This window comes from Dermacentor silvarum, chromosome 9 (assembly GCF_013339745.2).
Source record: "Dermacentor silvarum isolate Dsil-2018 chromosome 9, BIME_Dsil_1.4, whole genome shotgun sequence".
Taxonomy (NCBI): Eukaryota; Metazoa; Arthropoda; class Arachnida; order Ixodida; family Ixodidae; genus Dermacentor; species Dermacentor silvarum.
This window is the reverse complement of record NC_051162.1, coordinates 70,994,553-71,019,260: the sequence shown is the minus strand read 5'-3', so window position 1 is coordinate 71,019,260 and position 24,708 is coordinate 70,994,553. Positions and strand designations below refer to the sequence as shown.

Below are 24,708 nucleotides of genomic sequence, written 5' to 3'. Positions count from 1 at the left end.
GTGTCAATATGAACTTGGAACAACCAGTAGGGATCACACGGAGTTCGAGATAAACGCCGCGAAACTTAAAAAGTTCACTCTTGTTGAACTAACTTTGTAAACAGACCGCCGTATTATTCACTGAAGTACAAATTTAACTGGGACTACCATTTATTTGGTCGCACACTTTGAAAGTAAATATCTTGAAGCAGATGTCACCTTGAAACTTCACCACAATGATATACACCTTGCGAACACACCGGCGACAATTCGTAAATTGCAAAATGTGCAGCAAGGTAACTAATGAAAACGTTATTTAAAAATTTTGTTAATTAGTTGAATTCGAACTTCGAGTTATCTTGAATATGACGACCATGACTTTGAGTAATCCAGCACAATGTCCTCAAATACGTACGTTATCTACCACAGGCGATATTTATTAATCCAGTACGCTCTAAAAATCACCCTATATAAGACCTTGTTCGAAATTCGCATGATGAAATTTATATGACATTGCTAACTGCGTCGTTGAGAACTAATTATTAACTGCAACGCCACGCCAACTTGACGGTGAGGTCCGTACGTTTTGAGTGCCACGCTCCTCGGGAGTTTTACCTGACTGGCACCTCCTAGCTGAAGCACTGCGACGCCCGTCTCACGGCCGCTTTAGCGTCCGTCTTAATATTGCGAAAAACTGCATTTTGAGAATGAATTTGTGACCATACTGCATACGTTAAATGGAGAACACGATACAATCAGCGCCGCTGTCATGTTATTCGAAACGTAAATGAATACACAGCTGGCAAAGCTAAGATGACAATATATGACATGACGTTTTGCTTGACGTGACTCCTGTCGGCGTTCTCCATATTTACTGCATATGTGCTGCAATATTGCTATTGTGACAATCTTCGGTCCTTTGTCGTCCCAACCAGGTACAGCGCTGTTGCTATCAATTGCGGTGCTCCGCGAAGTCACTGGCAGTTCCTCCAGTATGCGGTGTACTAGCTCCACACGTCTCCTTTCCAGATATAATCTGCTCCACTTCCTTCATTAAGGAAAAACAACTCAATTTGGTACAAATGCTACCAGGAAGGAGAGAGGGCGATTTTGAAATGAGCGCTTACATCTCTGAATGTATGTTGGTCGCAGTACAACATAACCTCAGACAAAAAAGTGTAATGTTGGAGAGGTAAGGCCAGCATGAGACTTCACATCGAGAAGTAATCAGTCTCACTATGTAAATAACTGGACGCCTAACGCATACAATGCCCGTCACGCATACATATACAGAAAACGCCACAAGTTTTCTGAGCCTGCTGGTCTTTACATCTGGCCACAATAACAAACATTTGAAGCAAAGGGCTCCAGTTGCATCTTGAGTAGTGTTTCGTCAGGTGGCAGCTGACCGGCCCACACGGCATGGCGGCTTGCTTATGGTTTTGATAAATTATGCATTCACCTGTTTGTTAGATGTAGCATATAGGTGCATATTCATTACGTTGATTACAGTGGAAACCAAGCATTCTCGCCGACGAAAAAAGCACCTTCACGTTGTTAATTCTTGCAATTTTATGAAACGATGCTTGATAAACACAAGGTATGACACCGACGCATTGCACCGGTCGTCAGTAGTTTATTTATGTCCACTTAGAACGAAAAGTGACCGCGCCATGCGTGTAAGCAGCATATTAGGGATGCCAGCTTCCGAGAGGCGGTAAACATGGCTGCGGTAGCTTCCTTCTATAAGGTTCTGACTTGACTTCGAAAGAACGCTATGATGCAAGATTTCACCCTTCTCCATTCAACAAAGTAGAAGAGTGCGGAAGAAAATCGCATCATCCTATTTTCAGGGGATGAAGCAACGGACTCACCAGTCGGACTCTGTCTTGGCTGTAGGTGCGAGCGTAGATCGCGAGCTGCTGACGCCGGCTGAGACTGTCTTTGTGCCCGTCGTGCAATACTTCCGCCTACCGTCCGGTGTTAATAAACCCCCTTCCAATAAATCTAAAATTATTTGTTATTCCCCGGAGCCTCAGTGTTCAATTCTAGCTCCACCATCCATGATGAGAACAAACTAAATAATTAAGCGACGCTTTTCCACTCCTCCTAATTGTTATAAATGCCCAAGCAGTCGTGAACGTATTTGAACAACTTTACAGCAATGGTCACCGTAACGCTGACCTGTCTAGTAGAGTTTATGAAATGTTACTAACAAAAGTAGCAAAGCATGATCCAATGCGCCCTGTTCGTTCTTGAAGATTACGTCTTCCTTGGCGAGTTAGCGCTACTTTTCTCTGTCACCTCTTTCTGCTTCTTGCCCCTTTTGTGGGCGGATCTCGATGGTAGTGAAGTCTAAAAATGTGACAAAGGCGATGATGATGATCCTAAAAGATAGTCTATCTAAAGTAGTGTAAGGCAGTCCCTCTTCATGAACTCCAACTTGACTCGTGGTTTCTTAACGAGCAACAGATCGTCGACCTCCATTACCGACACTTTCCTCTGCAAATACCTGCCTAGTAGCCTTAGCCGATAGCCGGGTTATGAAATTATTAACCTTAAATAGCAGATATCCTTCTGGATCTTTGCTGTCAAAAATAAGGGTAGATTGGCACATTTACAAGCCCTCAATTCAGAGGCCAACTTTGTAAGTCCAGCTACTTAACATATTTTGATGCTTAGTTCTTCGGTTTCGTCGGTGCGATTTCCTTCAGCTCTTTCAAATGTCCTTCTGTAACTGGAGTGACTTCTTTTTGTACAGCTGCTTGGGCGCAAAAAAAACACACACACATCCTTCTGGTCTAACTGAGTTAGCTTAAAGTTGGCGCCTCGGAGCGCGCTCACAACTTGCGTCAGATGTACCGTCTTGCACAGCCTGACTTTCTTGAGCAGGCTTTCAACTCCGGGCTAAGTGCAACTAGTCATATCCTTTAGTTTTTGTTGGCAGATTGTGTCTTAATAGGCAGTAGTGCTTTTTGAAAAGAGTTATCAGTGATAAATTCTCATTTATCATCATTATCTTGCAATTTGTTCTTTCGTTTCATAGTGCACCTCATTAGCCATTTCCATAATTTTATTACATATATATTTTACGCATTTTACAGCGATTGTTTTTAGGCCCTTTTACAGCCACGACACATCTACCTTTCGCAATTAATTGCTCCATTGTCAACTTATTAACACAGGCCTGGCGCTCTTTGGCCATACCTGGCCCTTCCGCCATTAAACACCATACATCATCAAGGCGTAGTACCGGCGTCATAACAAGTATGGGATACGTGCAAAACTTGGGACCAAGCTTCAGGACCTGCTACACTCCTACACTCCACGGGGGGCGCTGCCACCAACAATGGCCACAACCGTTTGCCCCGTTCAGCTGTTGATTGCTTTGCTCACCGGCAGCCAGGTGCACAAATACTTTGGGCATACAGGTGATGGATATAACGCTGGTTATCTCCCCATAGATTGTAATACAAAATAGTGCGACTGATTCATTGCAAATGAAACGCAAGTGTCACGCTAACATTCTCATTTATCTTTGTCGTTGTTGTTTTGGGAGCAACATATTTGGACAACTAACTTTTTCCTCCTTTAACATGTGATATACATTGCAGTGCGATCAATTAAACTGGATAGTTATATTCAGCACTCCGGTCTGTCGAGCTTCCTCTTTGGTGTATTGTGCGCGATATGATGGTTTTTATTTTAAATAAAACAATTCACCAAGAAACTCAAGCAGCTACCATGTCACTATTCGCTTTTCCTCCCAACATGACGCACTTTGTTTGAATCAATGATTCGGCATAAAAAAGCTATGCCGACGGCGGTGACTAATCTTGCATACTACACCTTTAAAATATCGTTATCATTTGTTTTACGTTTAACATAAAGTAAGGTAATAATGTATCTGGAGCTAACTGTTGCTAATTTGAAATGATGTACCATTTTGATTGCTTGCGTCCACATTTTCCCCAACAGACGTACGGATGGTGCTCGTTTTCTTGCTACAGTGACCAATCGTCTCCTTTTGTCCTTGAGGAAAAGGACGGTACACCCTGCAACGAAAGAGATCCCTCAATGGTAATCATTGCTTTCATCTGACGTCCCATCTCCCTCGCAAACTTTTTAGCCTAAGCACAAAGCAAGTAAAATTGCTATTATTGCTACGTTTGCCATGCAGCATAATGTTGAACAAAGCATACGCCACGTCAGGGTAACACTCTTTGACTCTATGTGTCAAGAGGTGCACCACGCCGACTGCTACCACTAGCTTTTTATTGAAATGGGTTTTCCTAGCGTCTTTGTAATTACCTTTATTTCTTGTTACATTTTTATTTGTGTATAGATCACCTGCATGCAAGGGGCAACGCGAAAAAAAAATTAGGTTGAGCAATGTACAAGCATGGAGCGCATAGTTCATAGATTTTCGCCGAAATTAAAGGTTGCAGGCATGCTTCATTTCGCAAACGCGGATTGCAGGCAAGCCTATAGATGCTGCGAACATGGACGGAGAGCACCGCGGCGCCGAAGCACATATGGAAAGGGCGCGAACGCGGCGATTCTCTTGTTCACATCCAGGCGTCTTCCTTCTCCGGCGCTCGGTTCCCTACACCCACCTAGCCGGAAAACAACAGAACGGAATTATAAAGAGCTAACCGCGACCTCACTAACTTACAGGAGCATGGATCCAATAATTGCTGCGATTAAAATCATTTTGAATAGACACCTCAAATGCTATCCAATAAGAAATGTTTGAACTCTACCAGCATGATGCGTCTCCAGCACGCAAAATAGCTAATATTCATAGAAAAAGTATGAAAGCGCGCCATCTTGGCTGTTCTAGGAATCAAACAGAAAATATCAGAAAAAAAAACTTGGAATTCTTTTTTTTTCTGGTAGCGTTATAGAGGATTAACAGCGGGTAAAGAAAAAGCTTCCTCATGGTTGTAATGAAAAGTGGCAGAAGAACGTCACTGGAGCCACATTCGCGCAAGAAAACGTATTCTTCAGGCCAGCAACTGCTTTTCTTAGCAGCAGTTTTATGTATGTACTATCGACTAAAAAATGTTACGAACCATGTAATCTGGCAAAAATCTCAATATCTCCGCAGCCTCTAAACTCAGCGTGGTATCATTTCCAGCCTCTACTGGTATTTTCGAACAAAAGTGTGGCTTTGCTGGCTACTTTTAAAGGCTGCTCGGATATTCAACGTTTTCTGAGATCCCATGGTCCGTAAACGTTTTTAGTCGATAGTACGTGTAGATACCCCTCGCCTCCTATCAATTAGGTGGAGGAAGAGAATAACCCAGCGTTCAAAGCAGCTGATCTGATGTCCAGGTACACAGAAAAAGATAAAACGATGTTCGTCATTACATCAGGTATAAGTAAAATGTTTGAGCTGCCCACTGTTCCAGGTATGTGTACTCACTCATTATGGTGCAGTTTTATTTCATCTGAAAGCAAGTAAAGGAACGCTTGCTTTGGAATGCATGTATTTTCGTACGTACTTATGATATCTGCCTCCACGGATCGGCAATGTCAAAAGTGTGGAACCACTTTTTTAGGAAGTGACGTAATTTTTTTTCTAGCTCTGAAGGAAATTGCGGGCTAGTTGGTTGCGCATTTTTGATTGAACGGTTTCGAAACTAATGGGACGTAGACGAATACAGCGCTCATGCGTGTGTGTGTCTTATGGGTACTCTACGTCTTTTTTTCTATTCAGTGCCAGTGGTGGCCGGATCGGAGTTAGACTCGTCTAACTTACCTGTTCACTCAAGGAGTTGCCACAACTAACTGGCCCAAGAGAGAGAAAGTATGAATAGAAAGGCAGGGAGGTTAACAAGATGTAGTTCCGGTTGGCTTACTTGCAGGGGGGGGGGGGGAGGAGTAGGAGTATAAAAAGATAGAGTGGAAGGAGGAAGAGAGAGAAAGCGAAACAAGCACAAACCAACCGCGTACACTTAGAGTGGCAGGGGCGGCGTTCTTAACGTCTATCGTGAAGGCCCGTATACCGCAGGAGCCATAGTAACGCGAGTAAAGCCTTTTAGTTCCGTTAGCGGACTAAAAGCGTAAGTGTCCAATTGGGCCAACACTCTGCAGAGCACTTGTCTTTCGGCATTATAGCTCTGGCAGACACAAATAACCTGTGCGAGCGTCTCACCACTGTAGCACATGTCGCACGTGGGGCTGTTTCCCAATCCAATAGGGAAGGCATATGAGTTTGTAAATGCGACGTCTAGACACAGACGCTGCAGCATGATGAGTTCATGTCGTGGTAATCCAGGTGGTAGATGCATCCGTATATGAACCGATATACGAACGAAAACGGTACTTGGTGAAAGTGCTCGAGTCCGACCGGGGCAAAGCACATTCCCGGGACATCAATCGCAGTCCAGCCACACCGTCTGTTCGCAAAAGTGGAATGAAGACAAATTCAGCACTTTCATGTGCAGATCGGGCGGCTTCGTCCGCGTGGTCACTCCCGCTGGTGTTGCAACGTCCTGGAAGCCATTGACAGATTATGTTGTGTCCTTTGTCATGGCTGCGATGTTATATTTCTCGTATTTCTGAGGCCAGTTCTCCATTGGGTCCGTGGCGCATTCGGCTTTGTATGCACTGAATCACTAAAAACTGTCCAATGTTGCGGTGGTTCCTGATTATTAAAATCATTTGCAGCACAGAGTGCGGCAAGTTCTGCACCCGTCGAGGTGGTAACGAAAATGTTTTATTATGATTTCATTAGATTTTGCCGGGATGATGACTGCAGGAGCAGAGGTGTTGTGTTTTACCGAACCATCTGTGTAGACACGTTGCCGGAATCTATGCACGTTGTAAATATGTTCCAAAGTTCCTTGCTTCAAAGTTTTCAACGGCGCTCCAGCTTTCTTTTTATGCCCGGAATTGTCCACTGTACTTGCGGCTGGTGCAGACACCACAATGGAGCTGATAATAGTGTAGCAGGCGTGAATTGTGGAGGCAAGAAGGACTGATGTCCTACAACACTTTCATACATTGTATTCCGATATAAAACTTGCAATGGAGTGGGCTGTTCATCTCAACGAATGCTAAGCCAGAGTACTGAATCAGTCCTGCTAGTCCTAACAACTATAATGTCAAGAAAGGAAGCACCAAGCATTTTTTTATATCAGGCGATTATTTTGCCCGACATAAAATTGTTTACAAGGAATTCGCACGTCCTGGACAAACCGTGAATAGCAAGCTTTACTGTGACGTTTTGAGGCGCTTAAGAGAGAGCATTCGTCGCAAACGTCCGGAGAAGTTGAAGAACAACAGCTGGCTTCTTCATCACGACAACGCGCCCGTTCACACATCAGCCGTTGTTCGGCAGTTCCTGACTTCAAAACAAATTACAGTACTTCCGCACCCACCCTATTCGCCTGAACTTGCCCCCTGGGACTTTTTCTTGTTCCCACAGTTGAAGTTGAAGCTGAAAGGACGTCGGTTTCCCACTGTTGTAGCAGTAGCGTACCCAGGATCTCTGCCAGGGGGGGGGGGGAGGGTTGGTGGTCTGCCAATACCATCTAAACAGCACTAATTTCAATTTCTTCACGGGAAATCATCAAACAAATGCGTTTTTTGCAAGTGTAGAGATGATTGCGCGTCTTGCATCTTAGTTGCAGTACTCAAATGCGCAAGGAAGGATAAGGGGTTAAACAAAAGGGGGGGTTAAGTCGGGCTCAGGGGGGGGGTGCAACCCCCGAAACGCCCCCCCCCCCCCCCCCGTCGTTGCGCCACTGTGTTGTACAGATCCAGTCAGAATCGCAGGCGGGCATCGACACACTGTCGCCTGGAGAGTTCCACGAACGCATGGAATCGTGGAAGAAATGCTGGGATCAGTGTATACATGCTCAAACTACTTTTCATGAGACAGTGCTGATTAGGCGTTGTGGTGATCACTTTATTTTATGACTGAATTCCCAGAACTTTTGAGGAGCACCTCCTACACAGAGTTAACGATTTTTTTCATCAATAGAGGAAAGTTAGAGCACGGCAATGGCCATTTTTTCAGGCTCGGTGCGTGCCGAAGCTTAGTAGTGCTATGCCTTTGCTTTCAGGAGCCTGGTACAGTGTTCTTAAAACATGTGCCGTACCTGGCATGGATCCCAAATTTCGTGTGTCTACCAAGCACGGCCTGGATTGCCCTTTTAGCGCTTCAGGTCAAATTAACCTGGGTGAAGTAGTTCATTACTGTGAAGGTACCTGCCGCACACAGATGGTTTACTAGAGCAAGATTTCAGTGTCATGTATTCCACTTGATTTTTTCCGGACATATGAAGCGATCAAGGACAGAAAAGATCATCTGGTCTTTATAATCATGCCTAAATGTGTGATACAAGCGCCGGTATTGTACTGTGAGGAATTGCTGTGCAGGTAAATAGGACAAAGCCATTGACGACTACACGTTGTACACACCTCTAGTCAGTTAATCTCAATGTTGAATCTCGGAAACATTGCATTGTACTGTGCTCATATTCTTGCTAATAAATGTAGCGGGATTGCAAATATACAGGCGCTGGTCCATTCGTTTTCAGAATGGCATAATACAACACTGCTATAAGCTTTTCTAGTTGCATTGTATACCAACAGGTAATAGTCGAGTGCCACATGCATGTGTGATCATGTTGTCATATGAAACAAGAAAATTCTGTAGCATCATTCAAGCAAATTTATAACGGCGAATATTTAGTCCGACAGTTGTTTATCCTTCTTTCGTAATTCGGGTGAACTTCTGCGCTGTATAGCTGGTTTGAACATGTGGGTTTAAGAACATTGCAGGTACTGCGTAGACAGGTTAGCTACTGTTATTATTTTGAAATTTAAGATGCCGTAGTTCTTCGTTAACTCGGATTCTCATCAACCCAGCGTGGGGTAAAAAAATGAAATACATACGAATGAGCTCATGGATAGTGTCATTTATGTACCTGAATTTTGTTATATGGTCAAACGAAAATGTCTTGAGTAAATTGTTTCGGCGTTTACTTTTATTGCTATAGCAGTTATATGGACAATCCTGTAGCGGATGTATGCCGTCTGCGTCGTCGTCGCCGTCGCCATGGGGTTCGGCATAAAGTCCGAGGGCGATAAAATCGTCGCCGCACGCCGTATGCTGTATGTGCGAGTGAAATCGCGCGAGGGACGCGCGCTTTCACGGAGAGCATACGCGACTTCTTCCTTTGTGCGAAAGGGCGGGGGGCATAAAAGAGAGGGAGGGAGGGAGAGCTGGCGATATTTAGTTGCGGCATCAAAAGCTTATCTTGCGACCGGGCGCAAGGGGAACTGGCGACTCAATCTCGTACGCGAAAGAAGGAAAGCGGGAAGACACCGAAGGAGGGAGGTCGTGCAGCTTCTACTCTGCCAGTAACTGCGTACTTGTAGTTTGCGCGGCTCCGGGCTGTCGCGCGCACCGTTTATTCAAAGCGATCTCCAGACGGCTCTGACCTTTGTATGCGCTCTGCTTTCGCCGCTCAGTTTCCCGTGAAGAGATACACCGCAAGAATCTTTGCTCGCTGCTGCAGCCGCGCTTGCACACCCCAGCGTTCTGACAGTGGTTGCCTGCGTTCATCGAGTGTGATCTATTCATGTTTACTTGTCCGCGCTGACACTATGCTTGTTCATTCACTTAATAAGCGAATGAGTCCAAGTTTATGCAGTCGATAAAACTACTATCTTCACAACGTATAGCTCTCTACTAATCTGCTATCGCAATTGATGATTCGCCTTTCGGGTGAAACTGCGACTTTTTATATCCCGTAACCAAATCATCATCGATGCAACGTTCGGAAGCGTCCGCGTTAGTTGGTAGTATAGATAAAACATATGTTTAAGGTGTGAAATTATTAAGCCGAACTAATGATGCGAGAAGCTGTTGCAGACTATTCGAACCGCTTTTAATATGCATGAAGAAAATAAATGGAACCAATGGCGAGTTTTACTTCGCCAAGTATTGTGGTGCTCATTTGGTGTTGCGACAATAAATTACTTAATTGCAGCTTTTCAAATGTGTCGGTTATTTGTTCTTGCCATAAGTGTACACTTTGAAAACAATGCAGGGCAGCACATTAGTAAGTGTGGCGAATGTCTATCCAGTTTCTGTGCTAGAACAAAAACAACGCTGAACCTTGCACTCGGCCGCGCAACGATTGAAACAGCGAAGCTGGGCGATCTTAGCCTAGCATTTTGCGGAAGTGCGCGCGAACTTAACATCTTATTACTCATGATGAGGATAGTTTGTTTTCGTGCGTGTTGGACCTACGGCCGTCACTGCGCATTGCGTAGCAGAGTAACGTTGCATAGCGCATAGCGCACAACACCGACACCTCGATGTAATGGCAACAATGCGTACCAACAAACCCACTCCGTGAATGCGTCTCTCTCTCGCTCTCATAGCGCGCAAAACCTCTTCACCTCGCAGAGCACGAGCGTTCGAACGCGCCAGCTGTGGACGAAGACGACGACGTCCGAACACAATCATGTGGTTCGCATAAATGAAAGCTCTGCAATCGCGGCTGTATGATTGAATGACCAGAGTGGTTTCAGGAGCTTGAAGTTTTGGTGTCGGTGGTGACTTCTTTGAAGGCCTTTTAAATTAGTAAAGTCTAGACAAATTGTGTAATAATATTGCGTAGCACCAAGTGACTTGCGTTGTATTTGTACGGGTGTATTGTTGCGAAGAAGGTAATATAGAAAAAAAAAGGCTGTATTGCCTAGTGGTTAGGACGCTCGCCTTGAAACTATGGGTACGCGGGTTAGAATCCCGCCTCGGCATGAAACTTGAATTTCTTTTATTTCTTGGCAGTTTCTTGATACGAACCACAAATTGCGGCCGGCTTAAACAGCTTCGCTGTTAAAAGTAATCGAACGACTGTGCAGTAAGCATGGCGTCTACTCATGTGTGCAACCATCCGCCCTGAAATTTACCTCATATCTTACGCTTGTGGTTGCTATTACAAGAAATGCTTAGAAATATGAGAACACTCGCGACCCATTTTTTTTTTCGCCTGCTTCGATGAGCTGTTGCATCACTTCAACATCGTCACATTAAGATATGTAGCATAAGTTTGTCTAGTAATTATATGTCTCGCTCCCTTATCATTTTTCTCTGGCATTGCGACGACTGACCAGTCTTGAATTTACTTCGCCACCACTCTTCCCCCATTGATTATGCTATACAGTCTACCGTAGGCAGTTGTCTTAATAAACGAAGGCCTTATACACTTGTAATTATGTTGACCAGACTTTCACAGTGCCGCGAAGACAGAAATTCTGGCGCATATGTGGGGTGAGTTGCTATATGCACCGTATTGCCATAGACAGCGAGGTGGCCCTAACATGCACTAATCAATGAAGACTACCTCCCCTCTTGAGTAGCTGGTCAGCTCCTGCTTTACGGTAGACTGACAGGTGGCACAGGTCCAAAATTCTGCAAGGGTGGCAATTTTTATTGAACAAACTCAAAAGTCACAACCAAAGGTCACAGCCAGCCCCATTGCGAGCCCAACGAAAGCCCGAGTCAGTGTCCCAGACCTGCATCAAAATGTTCTTAACTAGCCCAGCCAGTGCATTGCTGTACGCCAACTGTACGACGTGATGCTAACATACGAAAAAAAGCAGTCATCAGTTCCAGTGAGCAAACAAATTGCAATCCTCTTTGCACCGAAAAATTTATTTATTTCACGCCTAGCGGAAGCCTTATTTGAAGCTTCACAACCATGCAAAAATAGAAATTGGAAGGTTAGACAAGTGAATTTCAGGCCTTTGCGGAAAAAAAGTATTTTGGGTGCTTAGACGTTAGAAAACAACAAAGCCACTAGTATTTAGGAAACTGTGACTACACTTTCGATTCTTAGGCTTTTTGTTTTTTGCTCAAAAACCGCAAACCTCGCGCATGTACACAAGGCACACTTTGATAATTATTTACCAAAAATTCGGCCTCGAGCAGCGCTACTTGACATAGTCAAGTGAGGTGCCGTGTTAGAATATTGCTCACAATTTCATTCAGAAAAAAAAAAAAACAGTTCTGCTGGCATGACAAATGGTGAACGATTAGCAAACTCGAATAAAATCACCACGGCAATCACAACGAAATTTCTCGCTGCAGCAGGAGTGCAATGGCATGAATAAATAATACTCAAATGACAAATGACTCGGCTCTTTAAAGAGGTAGCCGGCCAATATGTTCAAGCAATATAACAGCTTACACAAATCAACTCTTTGTCCTTTCCAGAAGTGCCGGAGCGGGACTTGCGTGAAAGAGGTACTGCCACCAAATGAAACAAGTCAGAAGGGAAAAGATGAAAAAGAAGAAAATCAGACGAGCAGCCCATTCACTAACCACTCGCCTTGCATCAAATTTTTTGATGCTTGCGGATTTGTGCAGCGCTAACACGCGTGTGCTGCGCGTTATATGTAGTTGTACGCCAATAAGTGCTAGAAAAACACCTTATATTGTCATGTTTTAGTGTTGCCTTGCTTACTAGTGTATCGAAATTCCGCCTATACACAATCGCACCTTTGCTTTATACGAAGCGCAACAACAAATATAACACCCCTTTGACTCACAATGAGTATTTATTGAATTATAATTTTTAGAACAATATATGGCCGATCTGGCTCCTTATTCTCTGTTTTACGTGGAGTATTCTACCAGAAAAGAAATCTAGCGCAACATTCCGTTTATGTTCGCGTGTTCCTCGCCTTACAGAATGCGGTACAATTGATAAGGAATCTTTTATTGAGTTCAGATCTTGGCGTCTGTAAACAACATCATTTAGCCATTCACGATACTAATATTTGGCCCGTAAGCCCTGTCAATCATTTTCCAGCCCATGCATAAAAAAAAGCCGGCGCATTAGCTTAATTAGCGGTTATAATGGCTATAGCGTTCGCATCTAAACAAAATATCGCGACTTCAATCCAAGCCTAAAGTTTTCTGCAATTGAAGTGCAATAAATCTAATCCAGCTCCCCCAACTAATTAGTAACAGGAAATAACTTACGGTATTCGATTACGGCGAAAGGGAAACACACTCGCGTGTTGATATTTAGGTGCACCTTAAAAAACCCCAGAATGTAAAAACTGAACTCATAATCAGTGTCTGAACTGAACTCAGAATCAGTGTCTCATAACATGTCGTAGTTATGCCACGCAAAACCGTAGAATTTCACAAATACAAAAACAAGTACCAATGTACTCCGGCTTTTTCTTCTTCTTTTCTTTCTGGGGTTTCTTACGTGCAGAAACCAGTTCTTATTATGAGGCACGCCGGGGTGGAGGGCTCCGGATTTATTTTGACCACCCGGGGTTCTTTAACGTACACTACAGCGCAAGATCACGGGCGTTTTTGCATTGTGCCTCCATCGAAATGCTGCCACCGTGGCCGGGATTCGATCTCGCGATCTCGTGCTCAGCAGCGCAACGCCTTAGCTGACTGAGCCACCGCGGCGGATAGGGGTGTCCAAGAAAATGAAGGTGTTCTCGAGTCTGATTTCCGATAAAATTAGGGTAACCATTAACAGGTCCAAATCACCATTCCTACAATTCGTAAGGCACTCTATACATAAACCGATATATATATATATATATATATATATATATATATATCCACCGCCCGTAGTCCGCAGTGGTATGGGCCATTGCACTTGGGCCCTTTCTTCACAATCACCAAGACCGACCCACATTCTTGGTCTATGTCACTGTAGACATCCTGCAAGATCCTAGCCATACGCAGCTTCGTTGTAAAAGACAATTGCTGGCTCTCCCGTTATAGAGAGTGGATGTAGGAATGAAATGGCTACTATATGGCGTTTTTTACTGCCTGTGGAGCCGCTGTCCTCAACCACTTTTCTTCTTTCGACAGTGCAGCGCGCTAAGCTTCTATCGCTACTTTTTCTTTTTTGCCCCGCAGAAGTGGTCGGCTGCAAATGTGCGGCCTTAAGTCCACTGTATCTGCCTTTTGAACGTCGCTGTTGGAAATGACAAATAAAACTTAAGCGTACTAGAAGTTACAGCTCGACCTAGTCAAAAATTACCTCAGCCTAAAAGTTTGACGGGATGCTCAATTTGGGCCGGATTGTATCGGCCTGATTGTAGTGGCCTAGTGGTGTAGGCCTGATGGTATTAACCTGATAGTATCTGTCTGATAGTATCGCCCTGATGGCAACGGCCTGTTGGTGTTGGCAGCCTGTTGGATAAGCCTATTCGTCGCGGCCTGTTGGCGCGGGTTTGCTGATGCAGGCGCAGAGTGGTATTTTCGATTACTGTGATTTGGTGAGGTAAAAAAATAATCTAACGGAGCAACATATCATAAATGTGAACAAAATAGACCTTGATAGGCAAAAATAAAGCCCGAGCTTCAATACTGTTTTTCACTACCGTTGCAGCATTTCTGGAGTTAAAAAGGTGGCACTGGTATTTTATGCTATTTCTTGCATACCGCACGTTACATATAAGTGCAAAGGAAATTTCTGGAATTGAAGTGCAATAAATCTCATCCAGCTCCCCCAATTAATTAGTAACAGGAAATAACTCCGCGTTAGTAGCCATAAGCAACTGCACGTTTTGTTTCCGAGAATATCTAAGTATACCAGTACGGATCACTCTTCTTTCTTGTATGACAATGATCAGTCAGCTTCAGACGTTTATGGAAGCAGTGCCAGTCGATACTCTTCTTAATACGGAAGCTGCAAAAAAAGGTTCACCAAATTACTATCCATATATACAAAATTGCAATACCAAAGTACACGCTATCACTCCTCATCCAACACAGGTGAGTTAGCCAATGACACGGTAGGCATACGAGGTCTCTTAGAAAAGTATCTGACTTTTGTCGAAAGAAACAAAAACGGGCATAACTGAAGCGTTGGAAACCTAATCACTTGCAAAGTAGTCTCCTTGGGACTCCACACACTTCTCCCAGTGGTGCTGCCATTGTTGGAAGCATTCCCGAGAAGGCCTCTTTCGGAATGGAGTGGAGCTCAGCTGTCGTGGCAGCCATAATGTCCTCTCTTGTGTTAAATTGCGCTCCTTTCAACTGGCCTCTTAATTTTGGGAAATAGCCAGAAGTCACAGGGGGCTATATCAGGAGAGTAAGGAGCCTGTTGAACTACAGGAGTCTGGTTTTTCGCCAAAAAAGTCTGAATCAAGTGCCATGAATGTGCAGGAGCATTGTCGCGATGGATGCGCTAATTTCCTGTTGACCTCCTTATGGCCAAATCTTCGGTCATAATGGAATGTGCAGAAAAAGTGCTGATTCCCACCTCTTCCGCAATTTCTTGGATAGTCATACGACGGTCCCGCATCACCACAGCCTTCACTTTAGGCAATGACCTGGTCATTTCGGCTTGTTGATGGCCGACCGGAGCATGGCTCGCTCTCCACCGATATGTGGTTGTCTTTAAACCAGTTGTAACACTCCTTAATCTGTGTGCTGCTCATAGCATCGTCACCGAAAGCCGTCTGAATCTTCCGAATGCTTTCTACTTGGCTGTCGCCCAGTTTCTGGCAAAATTTGATGCAGTAGCGCTGCTCCAGTCGCTCCGCCATTTTCCTTGCAATGAAAAAAACTGATGAGAGCACTGCGCACTACCTCACTCAAACGTTGCGTCCCGAGCGACTGACGCTATGGGCAGGCGGGAAAAAATTCGCGCATGCGCACGAATGTTCAAGATCGGCTGATACAAGCGCGGCTTGTTTTATATCCATTAGGTGTTCGCCAAAAAATAAGGTAGGATACATTTCTAACAGACCTCGTACATTCCTATGTGAGATTTAACAGACATATTATTATTACTGCAAACGTTGTTCGAGATGTGTTACTAAATTGCCCTTGTACAATACATGAGCTGCAATACAAATAAAGGCAAACCTCAATAATACCTGCACCGGTGATGCAACGGCCCGCATTTTACTACGACTTGGTTTGGTCCTGGCAAAAGCCCCATAGAAAAAACGTCTTAAAAACTCGGATCACACGACGCAATTTCATGCCAGTTCCTTCTTGTGTGATGCCTCTCTGGTACCGTCTGAGACAAAAAAGCCCTAAGCAGAGGCAGGCTGGCACGTAAGCACACTGCCGCCGGCTGGTAACGGGTGTGCGATAAGCTGGCCCTCCTCCTCTTGCCCTCCTCTCACCCTCCACCGCACTGCCAACACTGCCTTTCCTCCACCTCCGCGCTTACTCGAAGGGTTCTGGACCGCTGCTGCTGCTTGCGCGTGCAAGGTTTTCGGCATTTCAAAACTTCGTTTCCTTTTTAGTCTGCAAGGAAATTCCGGAATTCTCGGCTGCGACTGGTGCAGCTCACGATGTCACGGATCCGAAAACCACTCACGCTCGGAAAGAATCTTCGAATAATCGAACAGGCCGAGAAGCTATATGGCGCAACAAAGGCCAGCATTACCCGCCACCTCAGCATTCTTGAATGGTCGCTAAAAACCGTCCTAACCAAGGACAGTAAAAAGAAGGGTGATAATGCAAAGTACTGCAATCTCAAGCAATCCTTTATTAGAAAAAAAAATGTGGTTGATCCCTCTTATATAGGAATCGGTATAGAACACGAAAGTGAAACGTGTCTTCACAGAAGTAGTGTAATGTTTATTGGACATTGATATATAATGTCTATTGGTGTTTTGTGGCTAAAGCGCCCTTAGGCGTTGATGCACCCACGCTGACGCCTGGTGGCACGTCTCCTCCATCGCGACTACCAACGTCGATGACCATGAGCAACCGTCGTGCATATGGAAGCTGCACTACGCTGCACACGCTAGCACAACGCGAAAGACGAAGCACGTAACTGATACACTAATACAACACGCAAGACAAAGCACGTAACTGAATCGTCACCGAGTCAAATCAGCGCGTACAGCGCGTCGTAATTGCAGCCTCCGCGATCAACTTCAGAAACATTTTCAGAGCTAATTGCGGAGGCCACGCTCCGCTGTGCTGAGTACGCTGAACGCCACCTAGGTGGCGTTGGTAGTGCTTCTTGATGCCAGCGTCCCTTCGAATGCTGGCATCGAGGCGTCGTAGTGCTGAGACCACCGAAGCGTTCACTGTCGGTGCGCGTTAGTATAGTGCCTAGAATATACTTACTAGTGTGCCGACCGCGGGCTTTCCGGTGGCACGGAGAATGATGCCTTCCGCTGGCGGCCACCAGACGGCGATAGCCGTACGGACCGTGCTATGCCGAGCGGCGTCTTTAGCCAACGCGCGCGTATGCGACAGACGCCAATGGGCTGTCCCAGCCCGTTTCGCTCTGCGCAACGTTGGTTGAGGTGCAAAGTGTAATCGAAAGAATATGATTTCGTTGCACTTACAAACGATCGTACACACAGTTATCATTATAACGCTACACGATACCGGGTGTTTCTGCGAAAAATACCAATAAATAAATACGCGGTTTCCGAAGAAGAGTAACTTTTTCCACAGTAAACTATTATATGCGAGACATGTCCACAAATGCTAAATTCACACCAAGTTGTATCTAATTACCATAAATTAAATTAATTACCATAAATGACGGTAATTAAACAGGGCACATTTTCATGGGCGAAACACCGTCGACTAATTTTGAACGAGCGCTCAATGTAGCAATTATTAAAGTGTTTCTCACAAGCGACAGCCGCCAGAGTTAGCCTTCGATCTGCCCTCTTATATTCTTCTCCCACTCGGCAAAACGTTCTGGGTCAGCAGGCGCGCTGAATAATGAGACTTGCTCGTTGTTTGAGCGGTATCCAGTTGTACAATATGGGACAAAACAGGTGCTGTCTTTACGCCTCGTTTTCTGCGACGACATCTCGGTTGCGTCCGCGAACAGACACAAGTGCGAACCACTCGCACAGAAAAGAAACCCAGCACTGACATGCGGAGGCACCACATGCTACTTGCTCGAAGGAGGAGGAGGAATAAACATTTTATTGAAATAGCAGACTGAGGTTTTTGCGGGTGAAGCCCCTATTCCAGGGCCCCACTGGCTCTAGCGGCTCGTTCGGCTTGGTCCAAGGTTGCCAAAGCTACAACGCGCCACAACCAACGCAGAGTAATCTAGTAACGGTGGCCGCAACTGACTGCGCTTACGAACGCGCATCCGAAGTGCATCCGAAGCGCAAGCGACGCGTGATGCGCCGCTCGGTTAGCACGGTCCCAAACAGTGTCGCCGTCTGGTGGCCTCCGGCGGAAGGCATCACCGGCGGTGCCAGCGTCTCCCATTGGAAACGCCCGGCGGTCGGCACACTAGTAAGTATATTCTAGGCACTATAGTATATTCCAGGCACTATAGCGTTAGTGTCATAATGCAGTACTTCTCTTTTCTGCTCGTAGGCGGCGGCACCGCCCCGAGCAAGAGCGCGGGTACACGGAGGAGTGTTAGATATATACGGCGCGTCTGTGTAGCTCTCTGCAAATGCGTTTGTGGCGCAATGGGTTAAACGCTCGGCGATCTATCGTCGCGGACCGAGAGGTCGTGGGTTCGATTTCCAAATTTTGTATGTTTGTGGAACTTTTTCTTCTGGTTTCTTTCTTTGTATTATGTTCGTGTATGTTTGTGTGACGTATTTCCGTGACGGAAATACGTCAGTGAAGTCTTGGTGGACCCCGGCATAAAACACTTTCGTGTTAAAACTGGTACATATATATACACGCACAATACGAGTTTTTAGAATGCGAGTCAACTCTCATACTGCTTCCTTATTGGTGCCGTTGTGCGCATGTATTTGCTTATACGAGTATGTATAATCCTTTTTATTGAAGCTTCATTTGAGAGTCTAGCGCTCTGTGCTTTCGCCTTTATTTCTTCCACACTTTATTGCTCTAATTTTCATCATGTCACCTTTGCGTAGTTCGCGCACATATCGGTGCGTGTTCACGCAGTGAAGTTTTCTCTGCCGTCATCTGGCACGGCATGTGTGTGCTCGTCGGTCTTGTTTCAAGATTATGCACCATGCATACGATTTCTTGTTGTCGTAAGCATTGACGAGATATGAAAAATGGGAATATTGCGTATTGGAGGTGTGTGACATACTTTGAAATGTTACGATGCCTGAAACCAAAGACTGCGTAGTTGAGATGAGCGCTTCAACTCTGCAGTCATTTCTAGGAATCGAAAATTTTATTTGGCCATTTAGTACTATACTTGCTCTACATGGAGGCAGCCGATTTCTTCTATAGCATTCGTTAAATGACAAGTGGTAAGGCAAATGCGGTCATTCGAGTGATATTGCGAAGAAAGGTTATGAATGACTCAGAAGCAATATTTTTGTAGCTTGTTTCGCCAGTAACTCTAAAATATTATATGTAATGCAGTAAGAATTATATGTAATACAAAGGGTTGGGAGCCAGAGACAGCATTTTCTTAAGATTTGAGTGGTCGCCCGATGATCTCGTTTTGTTCTCGCAACTTGCCTGGATGTTCTCGTTTGAGTGCCCGGGTCCCGACTCTGGCTCTTGGCTCAAGGTCACTTGAAGGTCGCCGACAACTGGAGCTAAAATAATTTGATGCTTAAAATAAATGTCCTTCCCTTAATAGAGTTAGTGGATGCAAAATTTGGCCTAAACGGGGCGGTTACACAGGGTGTCCCACGTTATTTTCACCAAATTTTAAAAATGCGTAAATGCCATGTAGCTAGACAGAACCAAGGTAATAATGGTTGCCATCGCTTGGAGATCCTCAAAATATTTTTTTTGCATTCCGTCTGATTAGAAAATCAGTCCTAATTAATCATTAAACTTCTCAAATATTATAATTAGATGAAAGTTATCAATGCGAAAGTTGTCCTGCAGAAAAACGTTTTTCCAAGCCTGAAAGAAGCCCGCGAATACACGCAAAGTGCCTCGAGTGGCCAGATGCGCTGAAATATTGGAGGTATTCGCGGGCCGCCGTTGTATAACTCAACTCATATCCCCCTCTTCCCATAAAAACAGACCAAACGAAAACACCAGAAGTGCCCTCGTCATACAGACCCATTTCATTGGCAAGTATTGACTATAGAATCCTTATCAAGAACTTAGCAGCTAGGCTTCAGTTTATTATCCACCAAATTGTTGGCCATCATCAAACTTGTCGTTCAATTCGTATTTGCATCGATAAGGCTAGATGTGTTCGCGAGTACTGTGACCCTTTGCAGGTTTATCTTGCGCTTCTTCGGATAGTCCTCGAAAAAGTTTTCCATTGGGTTTCGCATGATATTTTGAGCTATACTGGAATGCATCAATGTCGGCACTGTTATCAGACAAGGTGTAGCCATGGCGTACCTGAACTGTTCCGCACAGTTAATATTGAATAAGATGGTTGGACAGCCAGTTAGTATGCAACGTTCGCTACTCCGTTACCCTGTCAGCCCCCTTCTCTGTGTATATTATAACACTGTGCCTCCCCGTATTGCAGAATGGTTCCATCCAACTGTTTCCCCTGCATGAGTGAGATATTAAACTCTTGGCTTATGCAGATACATAGCTCTTTCCTGTGACAACAAAGGGAGCGGAAGTCCAGTGAATTCGGGAAAGTGCCTGTGGTTAGGTATGGAGAATGGCCTTCGACCTGAGACGTATTTGGAAATATTAGGCGGGAAACTACTCCGATAAGATACCTTGGTGTGGCGCCTGAGTTTTACAAAGATAAAGATCACTACTGGCAACCACAAGTGAGAGAGATGCGTACGAAGGTGGACAGATGTAAAGTAGCTCATCTGTCCATCTTCACCACAGCAACAGCGTGTACTTTCTTTTTTATCAGTAAGATTTCTTATGCAGTGCATGCGTTATATGGCTCTCCAATAAACATTCAGAAAATTTGCTGCACTTTATATGATGTTAGAACTACGTACGTCAAAATGGATCGGGTGGCTTGGCTTCATTTTCCAGTATTTGTGCGGGCTTCCATTTGGGAGAGGTGTAGTCAGATGAACTTTTTCAAGTGCGACAGCTATGGGGGAGTAGGTGTTGGAAACCTTTTTTGCATCAGCTCGTAAATAAATGTATATATTTTCGGGATACCAGGGACCTTTTCTTGTGCACTGTGTGTCAGGTGAAAATGAACAAAGTGCGACAAGCAAAGTGTCAGTCCTTTTTTATAGCGAAAGAAATTATACTGGCACTTCAAGTGCCTTTCTGCCGTAGCCGTCGCCGTGATGTCTCCTATAAAGCTCAGACTCGACAACATCGTCGCCTCGTGCCGTATGCTGTATGTGCGAGTGAAAGCTGGTGAGTGTCAGCCGAAGATCGAGGCTCAATCTCGCGCGCGTGAGCGAGAAAGCTGGGGCAGAAGAGTGCTTCTTCTGTCGGGCGCCAGGCACGAGGGGGAGGCGAAGGAGGGCGGGGGCCTACTTCTGCGAAGACAGCTGCTGATAACGGCGTTGACACGCGGGCGCCGTATCTTGACAGCGATCTGCGACGTGCAGAGTTCGCGCCCGCGCTGGCGTAATCTTCAAAGCGATCTCCGATGTGTACAAAGTAGTGCCTGTAGCTTCATTTGTGCTGTGCTCTTGACGTTTAGTTTGCGTTGAAGCGAGAGACAGCACGAAGCTCTATTGAAAAAAATGTGAACGAGAATGTACGAGAAATAGCGTACGCGATTATTGCTCCGTAGACTGTGCGAGAAACTCGTTCAGTCTGCGAGAACTCGTTGAGTCTACGAGAACCTCGTACAGTCTACGCAGCAATCATCGCGTACATTTCTCGCACACATTTGTACGAGATCGCGTTCTTGTCACTGAACGAGATTCTCCTACATTATGAACGAGTTCGTTTCTACGAGCTGAGTGCGTACAAGATGACGAGCTTGTACGACTTGCGAGAGTATGCACCCTGAAAAAGATACGCACCTCATATTCATATTTAGTATAATAATGCAAATAGAATTCTTGTAAATACAAGTGTTCATGCATGAACACTTGTGCTGACCTTACTGCAGTGTTGTGTCGCTGTAATGGTTTGTTCAGAAATCTACAGTAAAGAGTTATGTTGAGGTGAAAAAAAAATGTCAGGTGAGGTAATGGTTTGTACTTGTTAATAAACAAGTACACGTTACACAGGTTCTTCAGCACACCTATTCAAGCTTACATTAATAGTGAAGTCCTCCGATTTTAAGCAAGAGCACGTCACACATCTCGCAAGCGTTGTTTATTGGACCTCGTAATGGTACTTCAATACACCCAGTCTGTTGACAGAAGACCACTGGAATGTGTTGCTTGAGTGAGAGCTTGCCGCGCACCCTGAAAAAGTAAACAAAAGCCAACAGTTTTTTTTTCACACATGCAATGAATGCTTAGCATTCAGAACATGCGATACTGAACAAAATTTATTAAAAATAAGTGGTTTCCTGCAATGCTTATGACTCCTAAAGAAACGTGCATTATAGTGTCGTAGTATAACCTGTTACATTAGCAGATCACTGAAACAAGTGTTATTACAGTAAAAAAAGGCATTATTTGAGTAATAATAATTACTACTACTGAAGCAACATAAGTAACATGCATAAAATCTACTTTTAGAGAGCAGCATCAACAGGTCGAGCTAATTAAATTGCTTGGAAACTGCTATTCTGCCAGCAAAACTAAACATCGTGGTGGCGTAGTGGCTTTGGCATTGCACTGCTAAGCCAAATGGCGCAGGATAAAATCCCATGCACAACGGCCACATTTTGATGGCAGCAAAGTGCAACAACACCCCCAGAAGGTGCATTGGGCACATACCCCCGGTGTTCAAAGTTAATCCAGAGTTCCCCACTACAGTGTCCCCCATTTTCATATTGTGCAGAAGGACTTGGTGTTAGGCAAGTTGCTGTTTGCTGAACGACATAGCGCAAAGGCACAAATACACAGAAGATACACAGACACACGTCACAGGCGCTACTAACAACTTTATTTGAAGCACAGCGAGATACAGTATATGTACTCCTCACAACGCGCAGGCACACCAGCCACTTCGGGCAGAGCACAGAGGGCGATTATCAGGGCTAACACGATCATTTTGAAGATCTAAAGAAAGCAAGTTCCACATCTTGAAAACAATATAGGTCAACTTTCACAAGCACTACTTTTTTTCTTTTATGTAAAATGCTTCCAACAGCTCACGTGCTGTTTTATCTTTAGTTCTGCCCAGGATCTTCCCATCATGAAATCTCGCACAAGGACAGGCTTTACAGTGTGCTGAAAGATGCGCATTCAAGTCTTTCGTCGTGTTGTTAGCATACTCCATATTCGATCATAATGCAGCGGCCAGTTTGTCCTACATATGACGTTTCCACAAGACAGTGGGATTTCATAAACCCCTCTGGTAGCACATCGCCAGTAAGGTGTGACGTGTTGTACTTGGCAGCCTACCTTAGATCTGTCCATTATGCGGGGACACAGTTGGGCCAGCATATTGGGAAAAGAGAACACTACAAAAGCGGGCACACTGGTGAATGAGGCCAGAGCTGGTGACCCGAGTGGCCCAAGACCGCAAGTTGTACCGTATGTGCATAAGTTGAGCCACAATTTAAAGAAAGTGGCGAACCGGCATGGAGTGCCTCTATTGTTCTCTGTTCCCAATAGGCTGGCCCGAACGTGTCCCCGCATAATGGGCAGATCTAAGGTAAGCTGCCAAGTACAACATGTAACACCTTACGGGCAATGTGGTCCCGGTGTGGTTTATGAAATCCCACTGCCTTGTGGAAAGTCCTATGTAGGACAAACTGACTCCTGCATCAATGATTGAATGAGGGAGCATGCTAAAAACATGACGACAGACTTGAATGCACATCTATCAGCAAAAAAAGGCTGCCCTTGACGTGCGAGATTTTATGATGTGAAGATCCCAGGCAGAAGTAAAGATAAAATTGCATGTGAGCTACTGCAAAGCGTTTTAAATGAAAAAGTAGTGCTTGTGTAAGTCAGACCTCTGTTGTTTTGTACGATGCGGAACTTGCTTTCTTTAGATCTTCAAAATGATTGTGTTAGCACAGGATAATCGCCCTCTGTTGTCTTCCCGAAGTGGCTAGTGCGCCTGTGCATTCGGTAGAGTATATATACGTATCCTGTTGTGTTTCGAATTAAGTTATTAGCAGCACCTGTGACATGTTTTCGTATATCATGTGTGTATTTGTGCCTTTGCCCTACAATATGTCGTTCAGCAATCATATTGAGGTTTTGACAAATAAAACCCAAAAATTTTATTTAAAGCAAATAGTATTACATAAGGCCAAACGCTTATATAGAATCATCTGACAGCAGCTACGTTTAACAAAATTTAATACTTTCTAAAACAAGAAACTTTCAGATGGTTTGAGCAAAAATCTACTTATGCCAAAATTATTGTCATTAATTTTATATGGCCCATTCCGCCTTACTTTCTTTTTAACCAAAATTATATATGCAGTGCAGGTGCTCCCCACACCTAAAGAAATTGTCACCGTTCCTTAAAGTGCATAGGTTTTGTTTCAAATGACAGCACAAGTATGCTTTGCGATTGTTAGCCAATGAAATGATTGTCAAACTTCTTGAAATCACGGACTCCTGGACAGGATAACTAGTCACATTGGGCACCCTTTCATCAGTTTTTGTCCACAAAATCAAGCAAGTAAAGACATTACCCTTAGTCTGCAACTGTTAATGCGTTCTGTTTGCTAATGATAATTTTATGGTCATTGACCCATGCCAAGCCAAAAAAGCTCCCTTTCTGGAGCCGAGACAGGTTCCTGAATTACACCATGGAAGGTAAGCTCGTGGGCCCTTCTCCTG

The 24,708-nt window shown here is 44.6% G+C and overlaps 2 long non-coding RNA genes across 3 annotated transcripts in view; one reads left to right on the top strand and one right to left on the bottom strand.

Annotated features, from left to right (window-relative positions):
* Window positions 1-24,708, top strand: part of LOC125940357 (uncharacterized) — a 102,740-nt gene that overhangs the window by 3,901 nt on the left and 74,131 nt on the right. For both annotated transcript variants that reach the window (XR_007463578.1, XR_007463579.1), the window contains exon 2: window positions 3,958-4,059. This is a non-coding gene — a long non-coding RNA (uncharacterized LOC125940357). The remainder of the gene's footprint in view (window positions 1-3,957; window positions 4,060-24,708) is intronic.
* LOC125940353 (uncharacterized) overlaps window positions 1-24,708 on the bottom strand; it is a 244,257-nt gene that overhangs the window by 212,089 nt on the left and 7,460 nt on the right. The window lies entirely within an intron of this gene.